Here is a 22,426-nt window from a genome sequence, read left to right as displayed (position 1 = left end):
AAGTGACTAATGCATGTGTCTCCGTTCTAGTGTCGGCGCCACCCAGAACGCAGTCGGCAATGTGTCACCCTATGACCCAAGTCCTACAACATGAGCAACATGGACATAAGGGGGAATCATTGACCCTACATTCATCCATACCTCCACACTTGCAAGATCATAGACATGACTTATCGGTGTGACAATGAATGTTTAATGCACATTGAGTTGAGTGTCGTAGCTACAGCAGTACAGGGCCATGCAAACCCCACGTTACATTGATAGCCTGTGGAAGGCCAGCCAGTGTCCTTCAGGGAATGACAAGTACATCAGATGAGGAGGAGTTCAGTCCGCAGTCTGATAACTGTGTCATTGGTTACCAAACAGAATATGGCAGTCCATGTCGAGGTCCAAGGTGAGTGTCGCAGAGTGCATCTGGGGACAGTGAAAGGTGATGATGCAGAAGGCAGAACCAACCAGAAACAGGCCATATGGCAGAGATGAATGCTACCGCTTCCTTCTGACCACGAGTGCAGATTCATCCGCATCTTCGTCCTCTGATGTTTCAAGTGCCTCACATGTGGGTGGTAGTGTTCAGTTTCCACACTGTGTGGCACTGACACATCAGGGGCCAGGGATGTGGATGGAGTGGTAGCAGCAGCATGCATCAGCACCAGGCCTTGTGGCAGCAATGTCATGAGGAGGGTCTATATGGCATTGAGTGACCCAGCTACCTCTCACTCGTGTGCAGCCGTGGCAGCCAATCTTTCCTCCCGCGTCCGCTCCATGTTTTCCATGAGCCTCTGCATGAGTCCCAACTCCCAGGCGAGCTCGCTGGAGCCACTCTGACTAGACAGTCGTTCTTGTTGCAGAGTCAGGACTCTGGCGATGTCAGCCATGGTTCGTTGGAGGGCATGGAGTAGACTGTGGGTGTCTGTTAGGGACTGTGAGTGGTCCCTGATGGGACGTAGACACCCACATATGGTGTCTAGTTTGTCTGCCATGCGGTCGAACCCCACCTGCACCTGTTTAGCCAGCTTCTCCTGGCACCCCAACACACTGTGTTGGAAGGGCATGTGTTCGTCGTGGGGTTTCTGGGAGCCAGCCGTGGTGGTGGGTGCTGCCTGCTGTGTGTTCTGTGCAGGGGGTGGGTTCTCCTCATCGCAGCTGGGATGCCCTGCTCCTGGAAGTGGGCTGCGGAGGCTCACCACGATCTGTTGGAGGGTGTCGCAGTCAAAGGTGTTGTGGTCCTCTTCGTCATTAGAGAATAGAGGTTGTGACTACTCTGCAGGGGGTGTTGAATTTCCCTCTGCAATGTGAAGGGGAGATGCAGTTTAACATTGTGTTCACATGTATGTTGTCTCATTGTACATGTTTACATTCAGACTGCATGATAGTGTACCTTGTGGCTGTTTGTGGGGAGCTGCCTATATGATTCAGACAGTTGGCATTCCGACAACATCACAGATGTGTATCTGTACTTGTACATTGTCAACTCACATTTCCCTGCAATGCCACATGTGATTGGCCAGTTTCTGCACACAAGCAGCACCAGTTGTGTTCTCTGTTCTGTTGTGGACGTGTTGCAGATTGTGCCACATCGTTGTCAATGTTGATGTGCTCTGCAAGTGATGTGTGTGTGCCCCATTTTGGGGGAGTCGCCCCTGCAGCTCTGATTTAGCTGGCCCTTATCCCTTACATGCGGTGTGCCTCTGACCTCTGTGCCTATATAGTGCTGAGATGTTGCATTCTTGGATGTATTGGTCTCTTGGTTGGAGTTGGGGGTCTGGGGCATGGTTTGTCTGCAGCTGTGCTATGCTTACTTCTGCATGTGTGCCATTTGCCCATCTCCCCCAGTCGTTACTCACCCTGTTGCTGTTGTGTCCGGTCATCTTGAGCAGTGTCCGGTCCCCCAACTCCTGCCACCGTCTCCCCACTGATGACTGTGGACACCATTTCCTCCATCTCGTCCAGCTCCTCCTGTGGCACTAAACTCCCACCTCCAGTCTGCATTACTGCCTTCCGGTTGTTTGCGAGTTTCTGCTTGGTTTTGCGCTTCACATCATTCCAGCGCCTCTTGACCTCTTCCATTGTCCTCTTCAGCACTCCGACTGCATTCACCTTGTCCACGATGGTCTGCCATATTCCATTTTTAATTGCCAGTGACACAGTGGAGGTGACGAACAGTAGTTGATGGGGTTCTATCACCTCCGTTATCAGGATCCTGTTTTCCTGCGGACTGAACCTTTTCTTCCTACTCTTCTTCTCCTTGCCCTTCCCTGACTCCGAGGTCCCAGGCTGGTCCCCCGGGGGGTTTGTGGGGTTCTGGTTGTCCTCTGCGGTTGCTTCGGCTGCCTCCATTGTGCTTCACTGTTGTTTGGCTTTTGTTTGTGGTTTTTTCCCCCACCTTTTATAGTGCATTTTCCCGCATGTTACATGGGGATTGCAGGCCTGTGGCTGGTTTTCGCTGATTTCTGTATCGCGATTTTCTTCATCGCCGCTTTTTTCGTGTTGGTGTTTCTAATTTTTGCGGCGTTGCATTGATTTTAACGTGTTCATTTGACGCGTTGTGGTGGGTCTATCGCATTGTGCCGCCGTGTTGTGAATACCACGTTAACACGGTGTTATTTTCCCGCATTAGACTGCGATGTGAAGAGTTGCGTTAAGCTACTTTTGCAGTAGTTATCACACGTTCTTGAGAATATCACCCTTAGAAAGAGAAAAAAATGAGGAGAAATAGTGGTATCCAACAGCAAGGAATATGATTTTGACACATTCCCAGGTCTACCACTCATGGTAAATCTGGGAATGTGCCAAAAACAGGTGGGTGGGTGGATGCGTGGAAACATCCACGCTCCACTCATTGAACACCTACCTGGTGCAAAGGAGTGAAAGGCAGCGACTTGTGCTGCCTTGTGTTACTCTAGATTTACCAAGACATGCAGAGCCATGCAGGGTGGTTTTGTGTGGCTTGCTAAATCTGACTTAAGGGTATGTTGCGTTTGTGTCACCTTGTATGACGCAAAGGCAATGCAATCCAATCATAAATCTGGTCCCCTGTGTGTAAAAAATAAGGAGAGAGGAAGGTGTCATTGCACTGTTACCCAGGCACTAATAGCACAAATAACACATGACATAGTTAATTTTAAGAGTTCTAGAACTGTTTCCATAACTTCTGAGTAACTCAATAGTGATTGTTCGGTGAGGGCATCTTAGCATTGTAATTCCGGTTCTCCATACCTGCCAGATGGCCCCAGACATGTTCAGACAGCCTTAGTGTTTTTTTTTCTTTCAAACTGTATCTTGTGTCCTGGGCAGGCCTGAGCTTGTAGGACCTGATTATAATGTAAAACATTAAACAATATGCCTCATGATATATGTATATTGTATTTATATTTATATTTACATTTATTACATATACATATTGCACACATGTGGGCACAGTTATCACGATTGTCCATTGTAGTTAGCCCCACCAGTTTTATTTGTGGTCCCTTGTGTGCCAACCCTTACAACTCACTTATCTCTAGTTCAGCCACTAAAGGATGCGGATGTTGCACGTTGGAAGGATATTGTGGACGGTAACAATTGCCTACCGTGGGATATTTGGAGGAATTTAACCAGCGGTGCACTTTCTAGATTTAAATACTATCAAATTTCAACATGGTGTAAGAGCCAGCAGTGGCATTCTCCGGATGACAATTTAATGGAGGACGAGCTGCAAGATCAGAACCCAAAAAGGAAGGAAGTAGCACAATGGCACAATCATCCCCTTGCTGCAGCTGACAGAAAGCTGGAACATCATTATTTGGTCTGGGAGAAATACTTGCCGAACGAGGAGCTGAAAAATGTATGGCAAGTATCTTTAGACATGCTTTACCCGTTGATCAAATCTGCTGCACTGAGGAGAAACCACTTTTTTACGCTCCACAGGATATACTGGACCCCACTTAAACTTTCCAAAATAAAGGGTAGTGAGGTAGCAAAGTGCATGAGATGTGGTGCACAGATGGCATATATCCACGTGTTTGCTTCCTGCCCCCTGATCCAGGAGTTCTTTTGTAATGTGGGTAAGACCTTGTCGGATATCCTGTGTAAAGAAGTGGAGGTAAACCCTTCAGTAATTTTGTTTGGCACTGCCCAGATGCCTGATGGGGTGGAAGGCCTTTCAGGGATGCCGAATAAATTAGTGTTTTAATTGATCCTCTTGGCAAGGAGGGAGATCTGTAAGAATTGGCGCCAGATGGCACCCCCTAAATGGGGAGGTTAGTGGAAGGATAATGTCTACAGAGAAAATGCTGAGCTTGGGCTATTTTGGAATCTTTTAGATCCTGATTAGCAGAGAATGGTTGCACTAGTGTGTCCAATAATTATACCTCTTGGTCAGCTCACAATGTGTTGGTGCGGGTTGGCTCTCGTGAGAACATCAGCTGAGACTGGACCCCCAAGTTATGAGCAGCAACGACGGATCAGATTGAGAGGTTGCCTTAAGCTATGGAGGTTCTATGAGGATTTTCCCAAAAAAAACAACAAAAAAAACAACTCACTTATAGAGACACCACAGAGTTCCTTACTGAGTAGTAGAATTGCTTACAATCTATTTTTCCACACATTCTTTCGATCACTTTTACTAGCTCCTGAATTTAGTTTTGTCATCTTTCAAAGTTGTTGTTAGAGCGGACAAGCGCAAAACAGGCAATTTATTTGGTAAATGCAGACTATGGATGACGCTGTCGGCGCATAAATCAGTTCTAAATGACCATAGCATAAGGGTGCACCAATGACAAGGACCAGGATCGGTGTAGGCCCTATACGGGGACTAGGAGCGTTGTAATGAATATGGCTCTTTACACCACGAGCAAATACCACGCGGTAGGATACAACGTGGACGTTACATCGTCCGCATTGTTACCACGCACGGCTTTACATCGCAAGTCGTTTCTACGACTTGCACTAGATGGCGCGCTGGACTTTGAAATAGTATACATTACTATTCCTACTCCAGTTAGCGCAACAGCAGGGAATGTGTTGGATTTAAAATCCAAGACATTTCCTGGTGTTGTGCGCCATCTTGCGCAAGTCGTTGAAACGACATGCGATGTAATACCATGCGTGGTAACAACGCGGACGATGTAACGTCTGCGTTGTAACCTACCCGCGTGGTATTACCCGGGTTGAAACCGCTGTTTACCCGTTGTAATCCCTATACCGGGACCAGAAGTGGTGCAGTCCCTATACAGGGACTGGGAGTGGTGCAGTCCCAATATGGGGACCCGGAGCGGTGAAGTCCCTACAGTGGGATTTGGAGCAGTGCAGTACCTATACGGGCACCGGGAGCGGTGCAGTCCTTATTTGGGGAGCAGTGAAGTCCCTATACAGAGACCCGGAGTGGTGGAGTTCCTATACTAGGAATGGGAGTGGTGCAGTCCCTATTTGGGGACCAGGAATGGTGAAGACAGTATACGGGGACTGGGAGCAGTGAAGTCCCTATACCGGGATCGGTGCAGTCCCTGACTGGGACAGGGAGCGGTGCAGTCCCTATACAGGGAACGGGAGCGGTGCGGTCCCTATACAGGGACTGGGAGCGTAGCAGTCCCTATACCTGGACCAGTAGCGGTGCAGTCCCTAAATGTGGACGAGTAGTAGTGCAGTTCCTATAGCGTGAATGGTGCAGTTCCTATACAGGGAGCGGTGGAGTCCCTGTATGAGGACCGGGACTGGTGAAGTCCATGTACTAGGACTGGTGTAGCCCCTTTATCGTAACCAGAAGCCGTGCAGTCCCTTTACACGGAGAGATGCAGCCACTATACCGGCACCAGGAGTGGTGCAGTCCCTATACGTGGGCCAGGAGCAGTGCAGTCCCTACATGGGGACCAGGAGCCGGCAAATTCCTATACCGGGAGTGGTGCAGTCCCTATACAGAGACCGGGAGAGGTGAAGTTCCTATACCGGGACCAGTGCAGTCCCTATACGGGGACCAGGTGTATGCAGTCCCTATACCATGACCAGGAGTGGTACAGATTCTATACGTGGAGCGATGCAGCCCCTATGCCCCTATACCTGAACCAGGGGCGGTGCAGTCCCAATACGGGGACCAGGAGCGGAGCAGTCCCTGTAGCGGGACCGGGGGCGGTGTAGTCCCTGTACCAGAATCACGAGTGTTGCAGTTCCCATACAGACTTTGGTGCTTCCCAATTGGATCCATCACTATTCCAAATAGATCGAGGTCTATAACAACTGCTGGAACATTCTTGCAAGAATGACAGGCAAGGTTCGTGACAGTTTCGATGGCCTTGGTTAGGTACACTGAGGGAAAGTCTCTAGGAACACTCTGTTCATTAGTGTAAAACACGAAATTGCTAATTTAGCACAAGAAAACAACAGCAGTAGTCATCCCATGATGCACTGTGGCATCGGTGCAAAACGAAGACCGGTTTCAACACAATCTAGATTGCACACTTAATCCACTTGCGTTTGCGGAAACATAAAACACCTCCCACAATGTTTGGCCTATGCCCACTGTAATCAATCAACACTCTATCCTTGCATGCAACAGAAACTCACTTAATGACCATCGAAATAAATTTAGTTCAGAACTGAGTATTTATTTTTAATTAGAAGAATTTAAAAATCTTAACCCTACTAAAAAGTGATCTTTTGAGCAAATTCTCTTGTTAAAGTTGAGTTTGGTGACATTTTTTTATTAATCAATCAATCAAGAGACTTGTAAAGCACGAATACTCACCTGTAAAGGTCTCAAGGCGCTGAGGAGAAGGGGGGTGCTACTGATCTGTTGCAGGCACTGTGGTTAAGTTGGGGAGCCAGGTCTTGACATCCTTCCAGAATTGGGGCAGTGACGGTGATTGCCTAAGGTGGAGAGGCAGGGTGTTCCAGGTTTTGGCAGTGAGGTAAGACAATAAACTTCCCCCTGCCGTGGTCTTGTGGATACGTGGGATGGCGGCCAGGGCCAGATGGGCGGAGCGGAGGTCTCTGGTGGGTACGTGGAATGCGAAGCGGTGGTTAATGTATGCAGATATGTAAGTGAATGAATATAATTGTTAAGTTCACCCAGCGTCATAGGTTGCTATGCACCCTGTGCTATTTTTCCTTGGACCAACTGCAGAACCAAGGCTGTTGTATTGCTTGTATGTGTAACCTAACCACAAACCTGGAAGGGATCTTCTTCCTCAGAACAGGAGTATTTAGGGTCCTATTAAAGGAGTTGCAGAAAAGGAGGGACACAGAGAGGAGGATACCTGGGTTTTCTAAGCTGTAGTAAGAGAACCCTAATTTGCTCAACGTGCTCAATATATAGAAACAAATACTAGAAGACATGGAACCGCCATTAGGAAATTCGGTGCTTTCTCCTGAGTTATATACAAAAGATGTCACGGAAAAAGAGGCTAACTTTCTGAAGGTGGATGTAGGATAGGGAGAAATACTTGGCTTACCTGTAGATAGGAAACACCAAGATCAAGACCTCTTCTAGAGGTGCCGCAAGGTGTAGGAATCAAGAAGCAGGATTGAGATAAAAAACTTACAAATAACACAACCTTTTTGCTTCATAAATAAAGAATGATAATTTATCAACTAGAAACCTGATAAAATAAATTATAACGCAACACAAATTGCCATTTTCATTCAAAGTCAATGGGTCCTTACTCATAAATTGTCTGATGGATGCCAAGGAAAACCTATGGAAGGACAGTCAAAGTCCATAAATCCTTCCGATGAGGTTTTAGGTTGAACTGGGTGAAGTTTGAGGCTGAGCCACGAGTGCACTGCGTTGGATGAGGTGTCACGCGGAGTTCCGCCATAGTCTGGCACTCTAATAGCCGAAGCAGGAGATGAATGCAGGTGGTGTACAAAGCATGTCTCAAAGCCCCAGCTTGGCTTAAGGGTAACGGTCAGTGAAGAACTGCGGTGAAACAATGTTTCAGGTAAAAAGAGGGCACCCCCAAATCTAAAACAGAATATGTTAACTCTTGATCCATCCTGTAGTATTCTACTGGCCAGTTCTCAAGTGGGCAGTTGTCCAGAGATACCTCTTTGATATGTATGAAAAATCTGTGAAATGTGCAATTTCATTGAGAAAATGGAATGAGTGTTTCTTGGTGAGAATGGACATACTGTTAGACATAAAACACAACATGTTGGGGAACTTTCCAGTCTAACATGCGTTTAATGCAATAATATTACCCAGTAGCACCACAAATAATGAAAAAACAAGTGTTAATTCAACTGATCAGAGGTCGCTCTAGACAAAGGTCAGTTGGAGCCTAACGGTTGAAAACGTGAAATACACTACAGTTTTTATATGTTTTCCCTCAATAAAAGTCTATGGAACCTAATCACAGGACAGAAACGTGCTACTTTCAGGAAACCCGTATCTAATGAGCAGGTGGCAGGATCCACTCCGGGAGAAAGCGTGAGAGGTCCTTGAGGAGAAGATATAATATATGAATGTAAAACTCAGTCCATTATTCTCCTAAAATCCCTCTACTAGTTGCCAACAATGAGAACGAGGTCACGCTTTTCAGAAATGGGCCTACTAGCGCCATGAAACTTAGCAGGCATAACTGAGGCTAATGGGCACTTCCGATCAGTGCTTAATTTGAGCCGGAGGTTTCCGGTGCTCGGCAACGCCATTTCATTTTCAACACCAGGGCTTGTAACAGTCACTTATTAATTTGATATACATCAAAAATGATCTTTACCTGTCGCCCAGAGATGTAACACAGGTCCCAGCATCACCCACAGAGCGGGGGGCCCCCGAGCTGCAAAGTGCCCCCTCAGCACAGTACTCAGGTCTTAGAGCTCCGGATTTAATCCGAAGCGGGGGCTCCCCTCCGTGTACCTTGCAGAGGGACCCCCTCAGCTTTCGTTATGCCACCGCTGTCGCCCAAGCCTTTCTTCTAGCTTTGGGGGCCTGGAATAGTCCGAATTGTTACACTTGTAGTAGTGTGATGGTAAGTAGTTGTGTTGGTATTATCACTGGTAGCGCTGTCAGGCGCAATGTGTAGCGCAAGCTGCAGTGGCCTCCTGACGAGAGCCCTAGAACGTATTTTTGTTTATAAGTGTAACACTGTTCCCGATCAATAAGTAACAACATCCATGTTTGACTATAAAATATATAGGTACACACAGTAATGTACAGATTCATGCTTATAAAAAGCAATAATGATTTAGTACATAAGAATATATGATTATGTTTTCACAATAATCATGGTTTTGTCTTGCACTTCGATTGTAAGACTTGAGTGACTTGGTGAAAGGTGGCTGAGGGCTGTCTAGTGGGCAGATGATCAACTTCCATTGCCCACAAATATAGATGTGTTCTCCATTCATGTGCTTTAGGTGATCTCATGACAATGGTGGGAAAAAACTGACTACAATTAAATGCCCCCACACTTGTGCATCTCGGAGAGCTGGAAATAACAGATTAGCCAACCTGCAGCCTCATTTATGGAGCCTCAGTACATTTGTGGTAGTAGTGGGAACCGATAATCAAAATATACCTTATAAAAACAGAGCTTTGGTATGATTTTCCATCTTTATTGGTGTCGAGTTAGCGCTAGCAATGTTCTTCCCTGCTGTAATGAGATATTGCTACTTAATTATATTTTGTTAATACCATTTTCATTAAACATTGAAAACATAATGTGGTATTCTGTTTTCTGCATATTTCACATGGATCTGACATTCTCAGACTGAGGACCTCTGCAGTAATCTATTGACCTTGGAATGATAAAGGCTGAATTGACTCCCTGGGTCTTTCACGACAAAGATAAACGCCAGAAGAAAGTGTTTTACTCACTGAACCACTGAATGGATGAAATACATCAGCTATGGGCATGACAATGTTCGTGTGTGTGCACACTGTACGTGTTGGGTTCTATGTATATTTAAGTAATGCCAAATGTTCACAGACACCTTGTCTCTATTGTCTGGCTTTGCAAAAGTGCAAACACCTCTTCTTTGGTTTGGCAGAAGAACTTCTTTCATCCTTTTAAAGGGGGTCACAGGCAGAATGCCAGCCCTGCTTCCAAATAATGAATTCTGCCAGATCTGGCAGGGCAACTCCCTCTGTCCATAGAACCTGTTTCCATAGAACCTGTCACCTGTTTCCTACAGGAGGAGCTTGCCAGCACTGGGAAAAGTGCACCTCAAAATTCCACATGTTGATAGGAAAAAACTTAGAAGATCAGAGGTGGACAACAAACAATTCGCCAAATGCCCTCCCCTTAGCCGTCTAGCCCACCTCACCCACCCCTCTCCCTCCCTAGTCAGCGGAAGATTACACCTGGCTTTGGCCTATGCCTACAACCTCTTGAACCTTTGCACCACCTCCCTCTGTGATATTATCTCTTCCTCTGCCTTCTCCCATCATCTCTGCACTACTAAGAGACTGATTTCACCCTCCTCTTTTCCTCAGCTCCAGGTGGACACTTGAACTTCTGTGAATACACCCGAAGGGGCATCCCAGGTAGGACACCTCACCTAAATTCTCATTGTTGCCCCGCTAGTGGAAGAGATGCAAGGGCAACAAGAGCGGTGTCTGTTTGCCTGCATTCCTTGATCAGTCAAGGGTTGATTCCAGGGGATTAAATCTGATCCAGCCTACAGTTGGCAAAGAATACATTTGCCCACATATATGGACTGGACTATTAGGAGGTAGTGAGCGTTACCTAAAGGCCTGAACTGGTGACAAGTCAAAGGGGAAGGAAATGGGGAAAGGTTGGCGTCTGTTGAGGTTGGGTACAGCTGAACTGAAGGTGAAACCAGGCAGGGGGGCAGAGATGAGAAACAAACATGGCATAAAAGAAGGGCTAGTGAGGGGAGATAGGGAGAAAAAACAGTAAGCCAAGTCACTTGACACAGGGTTGGGAGCTGCAGTGTCGCTCCAGCAGCTTTCTGTCTTAGCTGGCACCTCTCGACTGCGGACCAGAGACTTATCGGGCCGGGAGCACTATGTGAGATAAAATTATATTGGATACTTTGGGCCATATGCAGAATTTAGGGCTTACAATTATCAAATTGCAACTCTTGATGAATCGCAATTACGAAATCTCAATTCGTAACATACATAAATGTACAAGTTGGAAATAGCGATTCCAAATGGGGTCGCAATAGGCCGACTTCATTAATGTTAATGAGGTAGGTCACAATTTGCTACTATCACAGGGATGCAGTCATCACAGGGAGGGTCACCATGCCTCTGATTACTTTTTGATAAATCAAAGTTTTCTTTTTTAAATACAGCCGTTTGCCCTAAAGGAAAATGGGATGCATTTCAAAAACTAAAATAGAATGTTTGTTTCATTTTTTTTAAGAGTAGGGAGTGGTCCGTAGGACCACTCTCTGCTCTTAAAAAATATTTGCTTCAACATTCACAAAAGTGAATGGCTCCCGTTGGCACATTCCTATTAGCGAATTGTTGCCACCACCCTTGAAGGTGGTAAAAAATAAATGTTTTGTAAGAGTTATTCAGTCGCAAACATTCATAGATAGCACTGCAATTTGGCACTTGGAAGGGACGCCCCAAACATGCCCTTCCCAAATACTAATTTGCTAAAAACAAACTGTGATTCGGTAAAAGGGTACCAGATCGCAGCCGCGGTCCATGGAGGGAGTTCCGTGGGGCAAAATACTGGCAGGAGCATCCTAATTGGACTGGTGGGACTGCTGCACGTCTGGCGGGCAGTCCCATCACCGTTATGATGGCGGGCGGACTGATGTCCACCCGCCATCATAATGAGCCCCTAAGTAATGTATATCATGGAGAATAATGACATTATCGAAAAGAGATAATGGTCTTATTCAGGGTCTATGGGAATTGTCCGTTCATTTATGGGATTTTGGAGGATGCTGCAAACCAAGATAGGTTTTCTTTATTGTCACATTTTTATTGCCTCTAGACTGTGACTCAATACTTGATTACATTCGTAACAAGGTCTTGCATTTACACAAGCTTGAGCTATTGGCATTGGAAATGATGGTTCACTGATAGAATAGCGATGGCAAAAACATCGGAAACAAATACAGAATACAAAATTATCGACTTCCATACCTACACAGGTAAGTACAAAAGTATTGAATCAAAAATATCGATTTAAATATATATATATATAAAAAAATACATTAAATATTAATATTAATTCTAACAAAATAAATTTAATTTAACATACATTTTAACAAAATATAACAAAAAAACTATTAAAAAACACGCAAACAAAAGATTTTAGACATATATGTATACTTACTTTTCCCACTCCAGTGAGAGCAACAATAGGGAAAGTGTTGGACAGCGGAGGGGAAACAATTAATATTGCCACTCCAAAGAATGCAACAGTAGTAAAAGTATTGGATAGCAGAGGAGTAAAAATTACTATTCCTGCTCCAAAGAGTGCAACAGTAGCGAAAGTGTTGGATAGCAGAGGGGTAAAAATTACTATTCCCACTCCAGTGAGTGCAACAGTAGGGAAAGTGTTGGATAGCGGAGGGGAACAAATTACTATTCCCACTCCAAAGAACGCAGCAGTAGGAAAAGTATTGGATAGCGGAGGAGTACAAATTACTATTCCCACTCTACTGGATGCAACAGTAGAATAACTGTTGGATAGCAGAGGGGTAAAAAATGGTATCTCAACTCCAGTGAAAGTAACAGTAGGGAAAGTGTTGGAAAGCGGAGAGGTAAAAATTACTATTCCCACTCCAGTGAGAGCAACAGTAGGGAAAGTGTTGGATAGCGGAGGGGAAAAAACGACTATCCCCACTCCAAAGAACGCAGCAGTAGGAAAAGTATTGGATAGCGGAGGAGTACAAATTACTACTCCCACTCCAAATGGTGCAACAGTTTAATTCAACATACATTTTAACAAATATAACAAAAAAACTATTAAAAAACACGCAAACAAAAGATTTTATACATATATGTATACTTACTTTTCCCACTCCAGTGAGAGCAACAGTAGGGAAAGTGTTGGACAGCGGAGGGGGAACAATTAATATTGCCACTCTAAAGAATGCAACAGTAGTAAAAGTATTGGATAGCAGAGGAGTAAAAATTACTATTCCTGCTCCAAAGAGTGCAACAGTAGCGAAAGTGTTGGATAGCGGAGGGGTAAAAATTACCTTTCCCACTCCAAACAGTGCAACAGTAGGGAAAGTGTTGGATAGCAGAGGGGTAAAAATTACTATTCCCACTCCAGTGAGTGCAACAGTAGGGAAAGTGTTGGATAGCGGAGGGGTACAAATTACCTTTCCCACTCCAAACAGTGCAACAGTAGGGAAAGTGTTGGATAGCAGAGGGGTAAAAAATTACTATTCCCACTCCAGTGAGTGCAACAGTAGGGAAAGTGTTGGATCGCGGAGGGGAACAAATTACTATTCCCACTCCAAAGAACGCAGCAGTAGGAAAAGTATTGGATAGCGGAGGAGTACAAATTACTATTCCCACTCCACTGGATGCAACAGTAGAATAACTGTTGGATAGCAGAGGGGTAAAAAATGGTATCTCAACTCCAGTGAAAGTAACAGTAGGGAAAGTGTTGGAAAGCGGAGAGGTAAAAATTATTATTCCCACTCCAGTGAGAGCAACAGTAGGGAAAGTGTTGGATAGCGGAGGGGAAAAAATGACTATCCCCACTCAAAAGAACGCAGCAGTAGGAAAAGTATTGGATAGCGGAGGAGTACAAATTACTACTCCCACTCCAAATGGTGCAACAGTTGGGAACGTGTTGGATAGTTGAGGGGTAAAAATTACTGTTCCCACTCCAAACAGCACAACAGTAGGAAAAGTATTGGATAGCGGAGGAGTACAAATTACTATTCCCACTCCAAATGGTGCAACAGTTGGGTAAGTGTTGGATAGCGGAGGCGTAAAAATTACTATTCCCACTCCACTGGATGCAACAGTAGAGTAACTGTTGAATAGCAAATGGTATCCCACTCCAGTGAAAGTAACAGTAGGGAGAGTGTTGGAAATCGGAGAGGTAAAAATGACTATTCCCACTCCAATGAGAGCAACAGTAGGGAATGTGTTGGATAGCGGAGGAGTAAAAATTACTATTCCCACTCCAGTGAGTGCAACAGTAGGGAAAGTATTGGATAGTGGAGAGATAAAAATTACTTTTCGCACTCAAACAGTCAAGACACAATTAAAAACCATTCAAAATTATACAAAATCATATAAATAAATAAACAATATTCAATAATGAAAAATCTAATATATTAGATATATAAAAATTAAAAATATTATAATATTAATTACATATGAAAAACTTACAAATAATATATATTATAAAATATTAAAAACATTTATAAAATAAAATTATTTTAAACTAGAAAATATTTACAAACAAATATTAATACATAAATGTATTTATTGTATTTCCTACACTATAACACCACACCAATAACAAAACACTTCAACATTTCTAATTACTTTTTCCAAAATTAACATAATTAATAATCAATTAAAAAAATATTATTAATAAAACAAACCAATAGACATTAATTAACTATACACACTTTAACACTATGATAATAAAAACACACACCAAAATGAAACTGCAAAATAATGAAACACAATTAAAACGTATTTATAAATTAAAAACTATTACTATTAACAACTAATAATAAAGTAATTAAAATGTATTTAACACCTACCCTTTACCCCTTTAAAAGTAAAAACAACAGCTAAAAAATAAACAATTACCCAAAATAAATATCAAATAATAAACATTAACAACTATATATTAATTAATTAAATACACATTACTTCCCACCCTTTACTTCTATAAACACCAAAACAAACATCTAAAATTAATTACACAATTACCATAATTAATTACCAATTAATTAGTTAAAATTAATCAACATCCAATTATTAAAATATATTAATTCCCACTTTTAACACCTATAAACACCACAACACACACCTAAAATTAAATACACATTTACCATAATTAACTATCAATTAATTATTTAAATTAAAAACCAATTATCAATTAATAATAAATTACACATTTAACACTATAACATCTCAATTAAACAAATACTAATAAATAAAAAATAATCAATACATGTAATATAATTAAATTACTTCCCATCTTATTCCCCTATAAACCCACAACCCACTACGGAACTAAAAACGCAAAATTCAAATATTTTTCTTACCATTAATGTAACACATATATTAAAAATACAAACAATTCTTATACCAAAAAAATACAGCACATACATAAAAATAAATACTAAAACACAACATTAATAAACAAACAATATTTATAACAACTATATTTTTGCAAATGATGTTAAACACTTCGATATTTTTAAAATTGATATTGCTTACGTAAGTCGATAATCTTGACCACGATATTCTTGCTGTCGATATTTCTGAGCCATGATTTTTACAACTCAATATTCTCCGAAATAAAGTTCTTTTGACTTGACTTGATTTGTGCAACTCAATATTTTTTATTCGAAATTCTGTTTCTGCACCCTCCCCTAGGCCCACCCAACTCATCCAAGATCCCAAGCATAGCAAGCTTCGAGTCAGCATCTATGTTCATACCCACCATGGCAGACAACACATTTAAAATGACGAGCCAAAAGATCTGAATGATGGGGCACTGCCATACCACATGAAATAAGTCCCCTGGAGGTTGTTACACCTATGGCATGTTGAGGATTCCATCAGCCTCACCCTCCACAGGCAGAGAGGGGTCATATAGGCCTGACAGAGATATTTAAATTGGATGTAACTGGATCTGGCAGAAATGGCTAATGTAGGGTGAGCCATGCTAGCATCACCCAAGTCCACTTGGTCCAAGGGCCCCACCCAACTCTCAGGGAGAGCAAAGAGGTGGGTCAATGTACCAAAAAGTATTTGTATATGTAGAATATCACACCCCTACCCAAGGGGACCAAGAGGATTTTGTTTTCCAGGGGACTATATTCGAGGAGGTCCCAGAGTTCATCGCTATGGGCATGAAGGGTCTGATGAAGTTGTAAATAGTAGTAGAACTGGGAGGATGTCATTTGAAATGCTGACTAGAGCTCCTGGACGGACTTTATGTATTGACTCCCTCAAACGTCCCCAAATGGGAATAGTCCAATAGAGTCCCAGCCTTTGAATCCCTCCAGAGCGGACACCTTGGACAACCATTTGCCCACCCACAGCAGGGTTCCCGCAGTAAGTCTATGGTCCCATTTAAGCCAGTGGAGGGTGATCTCCACACCTTAAAGGCCACACAAGTGATCTCCATGGTGCCAGAGGGAATCGGACTTCTGTATAGGATGTGCAGCACGTTATAGAGTCCCAAAAGAGCCAGATCGCCCCTGTACATCGGATGTTTCTATCCCCGTGTATCCAGTTATTGATGGGGAGCAAGTGGGCAGCTCAATAACAGAGTTGTATGTTCGTCATGGCTAGACCACTGTCATACATTGCCTGAGTACACTTACCAAAAGCCACCCGGGAGGGGTGCCTCAAGCCCAAATAAATCTGCAACCTGTGGCAAGGACAGAATTAAACCTTGACTGTGGAAGGGATAATTTTGTAATGTATATATAAATTTAGGCAGGATCATCATTTTATACAGAGCGATGCTTTATATAGGGCTTTCCTACCAACGGTGTTAAGAGGGAGGTTAAGCCAGCATATTTGGGTGCCGATCACGATCCGGTAAAAAATGTCCCCGTACGACTCGTATCGGGTCTTTTTACCGTACGAACCGTACAAGTGCCGTACGAACTGGCAATCACGATTCGCATGGTAAAAAGTCCATACAAACCGCACTGGGAATCATTCCCCACACGTCCTCGGGTCGTAAAATGTGTCCGACACGTCCTCGGACGATTTACCTTACAAACGTGAAAAGCCAAGTTCGACCGAGGAATCACGATCCATCCCGTGCGTCCGAACGTACAACCGTATGGAAAAAACACCGTCCGCACCGAACTCCTATAGCAACCATGGAGACATGTGCCCGCATACGCGCCCAACACTCCCCCCAGCCCCCGTACGTCCGACACGTACCCCCCGTGTATGTATACCCCCACCCGTGTACCTACACCCCAGTACGTTCCAGTCGTACCCCCACCCCAGTACGTGTCGTACCACCGTGTACCTACACCCCAGTACGTTCGAGCCCCACCCCCACTCCAGTACGTGTCATACCCCCCGTGTACCTACACCCCAGTACGTTCCAGTCGTACCCCCACCCCAGTACGTGTCGTACCACCGTCTATGTACACCCCAGTACGTTCGAGCCCCACCCCCACCCCAGTACGTGTCATACCCCCCGTGTACCTACACCCCAGTACGTTCCAGTCGTACCCCCACCCCAGTACGTGTCATACCCCCGTGTACCTACACCCCAGTACGTTCCAGTCGTACCCCCACCCCAGTACGTGTCATACCCCCGTGTACCTACACCCCAGTACGTTCCAGTCGTACCCCCACCCCAGTACGTGTCGTACCACCGTCTATGTACACCCCAGTACGTTCGAGCCCCACCCCCACCCCAGTACGTGTCATACCCCCCGTGTACCTACACCCCAGTACGTTCCAGTCGTACCCCCACCCCAGTACGTGTCGTACCACCGTCTATGTACACCCCAGTACGTTCGAGCCCCACCCCCACCCCAGTACGTGTCATACCCCCGTGTACCTACACCCCAGTACGTTCCAGTCGTACCCCCACCCCAGTACGTGTCATACCCCCGTGTACCTACACCCCAGTATGTTCCAGTCGTACCCCCACCCCAGTACGTGTCGTACCACCGTGTACCTACACCCCAGTACGTTCGAGCCCCACCCCCACCCCAATACGTGTCATACCCCCGTGTACCTACACCCCAGTACGTTCCAGTCGTACCCCCACCCCAGTACGTGTCATACCCCCGTGTACCTACACCCCAGTACATTCCAGTCGTACCCCCACCCCAGTACGTGTCATACCCCCGTGTACCTACACCCCAGTACGTTCCAGTTGTACCCCCACCCCAGTACGTGTCGTACCACCCTCTATGTACACCCCAGTACGTTCGAGCCCCACCCCCACCCCAGTACGTGTCATACCCCCGTGTACCTACACCCCAGTACGTTCCAGTCGTACCCCCACCCCAGTACGTGTCATACCCCCGTGTACCTACACCCCAGTACGTTCCAGTCATACCCCCACCCCAGTACGTGTCGTACCACCGTGTACCTACACCCCAGTACATTCGAGCCCCACCCCCACCCCAGTACGTGTCATACCCCCCGTGTACCTACACCCCAGTACGTTCCAGTCGTACCCCCACCCCAGTACGTGTCGTACCACCGTCTATGTACACCCCAGTACGTTCGAGCCCCACCCCCACCACAGTACATGTCATACCCCCGTGTACCTACACCCCAGTACGTTCCAGTCGTACCCCCACCCCAGTACATGTCGTACCCCCGTGTACCTACACCCCAGTACGTTCCAGTCGTACCCCCAACACAACCTCCTAAGTACGGTGCGCACCCCAGGCCCCAACATCACATCCGCATGTACGATTCGTACCAACCCACACACAAGGACAGCACCGTACAACCAAATGGCCCATCTACACACCGTACACACGCTCAAAACGCACGTACACAACCAGGACAAAACAAAACAACACAAGAAGACACTATTCGAATGGCACAAAGCCACTAAACATGGCCAACAAACACTACAAATACACCTTCACTGACCTGCAACTGCCAAAGACAAACAGAGGGCCAAAACACCACCACTACTTATAACACACCCACCCAAAATTCAAACACTGCCACGCCCACCCATGGACCAATAAAAAGGGCCCACACACACAAACCATGAGCCTTTGCAACAGACTCACTGCTGCCAGACACCACAGAACCATACAACAAGCTACACCACACCTTACACTTGCACACCTTCACACAACCACCCTCACAAACACCCCCTCATCACATTCACACACACACACAACCATCCACACCCCCCCCCAACATCCACACCCCCCCACCATCCCCACCCACACCCCTCACCATGCCCACTACCAAGAATCCAAAGTTCAGTAACCGAGAGTTGGAGGTCCTTGTTGATCAAATCCTCAGAGTCGAGCCACAGATCTTTGGAACATTGGTCAGAAATACCAGCCTGGCAGCAAAAACAGCCATGTGGCAGACCATCGTCGATGCTGTGAATGCTGTTGCGGACACCAGGAGGACCAGGCAGGAATGCCAGAACAGGTGGTACGATCTGCGGAGGAGGGTCAGAGCCAAGAGGCAGGAGGAACACGACCAGGCCAACGCCACCGGAGGAGGGCCCTCCCGCAGACCCGTACAGTACCATCCCTGGGAGGAGAGGGTGATGGCCATACTGCCGGTGGAGGCAGTCGAAGGATTAGAAGGACTCCGGGACCCGGGTGAGTACACAAACAACGCACATCACATGGGGGGAACGGCATCCACAACCAAAATCACTAACAGGCACGCAACCACCACAAGCCATAGCATTACTCAACCACACTCCATGAGCACGCACATGCCACTGCTGCCACCATGCCCCATGCACCCAGCTGGACAATGGCAAGTCACAGAAGACAACAACACATGACACGGTAACCCGGATGGCGGGAGGCTGGGCCCCAAAAATCACATAGTGCGACTCCGAAGCAGACAACAATGCACTCTGCCCATATGGCCTAGGTCACAGCCAGACAAACAGTGTGTCCCAACACAGGAATGACTTGCCAGCAAATGGCGGACGCCTTGCATCAACACATGGGGGTGAAGGCACTGTTTTGCACATGACAGCAGCTAATGAACAGCCAACATTGTGAAAGAGTGGCAGCATACACCACCACAGCTGCAGCGCACAGACACACATCACACCCAATGGGTGCCTGGAGATCAGAAACAAACTCACATCAACAAGCCAAGGGCCACTCAAAGATCTGCTAACAGTGTGTGCCCAGGAAGCTGGGCTGAGGTGACAGAGGGTGACACACAGAGGGAGGGAGAGGGGGACAGAGAGGGAGGGAGAGGGGGACAGAGAGGGAGGGAGAGGGGGACAGAGAGGGAGGGAGACACAGGGAGACGGACAGAGGGAGGAGGCTGACACACAGAGGGAGGGAGAGGGTGACAGAGAGGGAGGGAGAGGGGGACAGAGAGGGAGAGAGAGGGGGACAGAGAGGGAGGGAGACACAGGGAGAGCAAATCAGCCGTGTGGTGTGTGGGAATGTCTGCTTGTCAGCAGGTAGACTGCGTGCATGTAGCCAAGGGTGGCCCATGCCAGAACCCCCCCTCTTCACCATGGCAAAACACAGGGCCATGTCACAACCTGTGCACGAGCACAATGACAGCTACCTGCATCACATAAGGGTGTGGAACAACTCCATGTGCACATGTACAGTGCTACACGGAAGGCGCCAATGCATGGCTCGCAACACCGGCCCACTCCACTGCTGACTGCAGTCACACTTGACGCAGCAAGTAAGACTGTGCCACACATAGTTAAAGGTGCCAAAGTGGTGCCCAAGGGACACACCCATGCACAAGTGCACTGTGAGTGGAATGCAAGACAGATCCTAATTCCAAGAGGAAATGTGCCAACTTATGAAATGATGAAACATGGATGTTGCATGGACCAAAATTAACATTGTCTCTCTCACACACAGGTCAACGTCGTGGTGCACCCCCCAACACTGGGGGGAACACTCACAGGACCCGGATCTGCAGGAGCCCGATCCCACCGGCAGCGACCACTCTCACCACTCTGTGGACGACCCCGACCGACCTGGCCCCTCTGGTGTCCAACCGCCTGCAGCACCTGCGTCAGGTACAACTGTGCCAACCACCACCCCCACTCCTGCCACATCCCAGGAGACACCCAGGATCCCTGCCCCAACACCACAATGCAGCCAGGCTGGCCAGGAGGGACACGGTGTCCCGGGCACCCAGGAGGAGGCAGGCGACAACGCCAATGCCACCCCTCAGGGGTCCCGGAGACCCGATGTGCCCGCAAGGGCAGGCCAGGCGCAAGTGGGCAGGGGTGGTGGGAGTGGAGGACGGCGGAGGCACGAGCCTGACCAGTTGGCTGGGGATCCGGTATTTTCCCATGTCCGTAACATCCTGGACTCATACCGGCAGGACACCACGGGCATGGCCCAGGTTGTGTCCGTCCTCGAGGGGATCAAGGCCCAGCAGGCCCAGCAACATGCGGAGCTACATGCCTGTCTACTGGTACACCAACGGAGGATGGAGGACAGACAGGCTGAGCAAGTGACGGCATTCCAGGGGATTCACGCTACACTCCGTCGGATGGCCGACAACATGGCCGACCCTCCCTGTGCCAGAAGGCGGAGAACCTCACCACCCACAGGGAGGGATCAGGAGGAGGAGGAGGAAACATCCGACGGAGCATCCCAGATGTCGTCACGGCCTGCTGGTGAGGTTCCCCGCAGGAGGCCGGGTCGTCCACGGAAAGGACCGTGAGGTTCGGCGCTACATCACCATCTCCCAGGACACCTGGCCCACTGGAGCAACAGCATCACAACATCAAGAGACATTCTCTGCCACATGGCCCTGCTGGTCACTGGCTGACCAATGTTGACAAAGACTGTGGCATGGACTCTGAGGACATCCAATGGCAAGGACACCAACTCCCCTACTGGACTTTGGATTCAAACTTCCCGGAAAGACACTCACTTTGTTTCCCCCCCGCCCCCCAATAAAAAATCACACTATGAAGAGTAGATGCCTGCTGGTAGCATTATTACCTAACATGTGTCTTGTAAAGTGAAAACATGCCTGAGTCATCTTTTGTCTTCAACCACCCACACCCTGGGGCCTGAGTCTGGCACAGGACACATGGGTCACAGTGTATTAGGCAAGACAGACATGGAGCACCATACACACCCGTGATGGGCCCAACCAGCTGAGGGGGTTACCGAACAACCGTGCTGACAGACACATTGAGTACAGCAACAGTCATGCGCAGAGGTCAGGGATCCAGTCCAGTGTCCTGGGGGGCACCCAGGTATGTGTAGACAGGTGGCAGAAACATGTCCTGCAAGCTTGAGTCCGGTGGATGCAGAGAATGGGGGCCTGGCCAACGTTGGATGCATGGGGATGGCACATGTCACAATACCCACACAGTCATGGACATCATGCCCAATACACAGTCTCAGCCCACACACACAGCTTGCATCTTGCCACTCGACACATTGACACATAGCCACAATCAGGGAATACCATGCCAGACAAGCAGGATGCACCATGGCAACACACCAGCATTGACTGAGAAGAGGCACCTTGGAGGCATAGGGACACCTTTATTAGTCATGTATTCGGGATTGCAGAGGCAACTCGAAGTACACATGAACACATCATGTGGAGTAACATGTGGGTCCAACACTGGCACCCCCCTTCAGCAGCACA

This window comes from Triturus cristatus, chromosome 3_1, assembly GCF_964204655.1.
Source record: "Triturus cristatus chromosome 3_1, aTriCri1.1, whole genome shotgun sequence".
Taxonomy (NCBI): Eukaryota; Metazoa; Chordata; class Amphibia; order Caudata; family Salamandridae; genus Triturus; species Triturus cristatus.
Note: the sequence above shows the minus strand (reverse complement) of the source record.